Raw genomic sequence first — 3330 nt, forward strand, 5'->3', positions numbered from 1 at the left:
AGTTTTAGAAAAGTATTATAGGAATTTTATCTATTTTCTACTAGATTCTAAATATCGTAGGATTCAACTAGTAGAACCCACAACATCTTCTATACCTGTTTTTTGCTATGAAGTTACTCAGTAAGATATTGTAGGTTGTGTTGATCACATTTTGAGTTTACCAATAGATATTTTAGATAAAATATTTGGAACTTATGAGGCTTCCCATAAAATAATAATAACATAGATAAAGATACCAAGAATATTTAAAAATAGAGATAACATGTAGAAAACCCTTACATGAAAGTATGGTGAAAGAGAAAGCCATACTTCATAAGAAAGTATTGAACAAAACAAAGAGGATAAGCTACAATAGCTACCAGCCACACAATCTTAGAAGAAATTATTCAAAGATGAAAGAAAATCAAGAGAGTCAATAGCCCTACTAGCTAATCAAGAAGTTCGAGAAAGTTATGAAGAAGATATAGAAATAAAGAAAATGATGACTATTAGAGAAGAGAAAGAAGAATGTGCGGTAAAAATAGAAAAATAAAAAGTGTTTAAAAGAATAAAATCATAAGTAAAAACAATGAAATATAGAACCACAAGGAGTCAATCAAGGACTCCACTGACTACAACTAAATAATTTGGAGAAGAAGGTGCACAATCTAAAAAGGAAACCAAGACATTAGATAAAAGGTCTGGATGGATATGATACAAAAAACCAAAAGAACCCTAGGAAATGGAAAAGTATATAGTTGAAAGCTATTTAGTTGAGAGAATCAATCCAATTGCCTTTTCAAAATTATTGGAAGAGGAAAATAATATGATAAGAGGATACAATCGTTAGACATTTTAGAGTGCATAGTAAATATCTTGGAGATATTATAGATAATGTGCTGAAATAACTTTATGAAACACTTTTGGGAAGATAGTGTTGGAAATGTAAAGTAGGCTATGTGATTAAGAGGTGGAGGAGTGAATTAGGAACCAATAAAACTTTAACTTTAATTCATCAATTAATCCATGATAAGCTATTCTGATATAATTGCATGCATGACAAAATGAAAGCAATAAAACATTCATAATACTTGACATAGTATTTGGTAACCCAAAAACCTTCAAAATAGAAAGTAAAACTAGGGTGGGGATGATACCCACAAGCTTTATTACTGCAATATAAAGTTGGTTTCTTAAAGCTTATAATTGATCACTTTTGGTGATCTACCCTATTAGAATCAATAAGGACTGTTAGGTCCACCTTGTTAAAGGATATGTACAATTTATAGTGAAGTATGCACTTGGTTAGGAGATTCTTCATAAGACTTTTAAGTCCACCTTGTTAGAGGATTTGACTTATGCACCAATTATGATGAACTAATAATTGATCTCTTCTCTCCAACTTGGTTTTTTGATTGAGATATCATTGATGTCGAATGATCACCTTAATGTGATGGATGAGACTCTACTTTTCCTTATACTACTTGTAGCCTTTGTCTTCTAATTCACATTCATTCTACTTCTTACTTGTTATACATTCTCATTTGGATCAGACAAGATGAGTTACATATATATCAATCCAATAGTTACCTTCTAGAGTCATCTACAACACCATATTCAAACAATCTTCACTAAGTCGGCTCAAACTAACACTCATGTTCTAAAGACCACTTGGGTGATATTTTAACACTTGAAAACATAGTGAACTTGGAAATCTCTAGCAGTCAATTTACACTATGCTCAGTTCATATTGATCACTTAGGAGTAGGCATGAACTCATTTAGCATTGATGACATGCTAAACACTGTAGAACTTGGTTGACACTGAAGGGCTTAGTTGACATGGTACCTCAATCAACACTACCTTACTTCAGCTTGGTTAATATGGCTAACTTGGTAGATAGTGTAGCTTAGTTAACATGTGACTTTCTACATGCTTTACACTGTGAAGCTTGGTAGACTCTATGCAGCTTGGCTTACACTACTTTTTGCTTGGTTTACACTGTAAAGCTTGGTAGACTTTGTGAAGGTCGGTAGCAACATAACCAATCAAATGATTAAGTTTTTAGTCACTAATTGATAAATTATTTGACCATAAAGTCAATAGATAAAAATATCCACATCACACAATAGAGGAGATAAGGAAAAATATCTTGAAAAATCTAGCACCTCATTTATTGAAAAAATATATTGAAGTTTGTATGGAGAAACACAAGAAACCATTTAGGACCAAGATATTGACAACAATTGTTTTTGTTGATGAAGAGCATATATTGGAACAAGATCTCACAAGTTTATGAAAAAATATATTCTATGAAGAGAAACCTCAGACCTTTTTAGATGTAGGTCCATCAAATGTAAATGACACTTTCATGATGGGAGAGTTGATTAATAATGAACATAGTGCACCTAATAAGCCATTAGAAAAATATGTGATATTGAGTGAAGCTATTATACAAAAACATAAAGAGTCTACTCAAGAATTGGAGCAACAAGAGGTTTCCTTAAAAATTGTGGTAGAGAAAGAAGTTGAGAAGGTTGATAGCTCTACCAAGATTTCGACAGAGAAAAGTAAGGAAATCGCATAAAAGAATGTTGAAGATTGACAAGGCAATTATTTGGAAAGTATAGTTACTATAAAAATTGTTGAATGGAATAGTCATACTCTACTATCAACTAAAGAAATGTTCAATTCTATCAAGAAACAAGATAATGTTATACAAATACAAGAGTAGAATCCTATATTAGCTAAGAAACAACACTGTTCACTTATACAACCAACTAATACTAATAAGGAACCCTAACTGAGAAGTAATAGAATGTTGGTGATATTGGTAATTAGTAACAAGATATAGGTGACAAGGACAAAGAGAATCAATCATCTCAATGTTGCAAAGATTTGGGGAAAAGGAAATCTAGTAAGGGAAATGAAGACAAGAAAATGAAAGATGATGATGAGCAAGGGGAAGATGAAAAAAAAGATAAAGAAGTTGATAAGGAGGAGAAAAAATATAGGCAAGAGGAAGCATCACACTTAAGAATAAGGATAAGATGATGAAAATGATAACCTTGAGAGTGATGAAGCATAGTTTGTGATACTCAAACTAGATCTATCGAAAATAAAGAAGAAGAAGGATAAAGAAGAATTTGAAAGAGTTTTAACATAAAGACATAGATTGATAAGAGAAAGTCAAAGAAGTTGAAAAGGAAAATTCACAATAGAACATTGAATTTATTTGAAGACGTGATGCTAGAAGTTACTATAGATGAAGAGGAATCATTAGAAAAATAGGTCAAATTTTATCTTGACAAAATCAGTGACTGTGGACTAAAACTTTAGGGGCAATTTGCA

Source organism: Cupressus sempervirens, chromosome 1 (genome assembly GCF_028749045.1).
Source record: "Cupressus sempervirens isolate cs-2001-9-10 chromosome 1, ASM2874904v1, whole genome shotgun sequence".
In the NCBI taxonomy this organism is placed as follows: domain Eukaryota; kingdom Viridiplantae; phylum Streptophyta; class Pinopsida; order Cupressales; family Cupressaceae; genus Cupressus; species Cupressus sempervirens.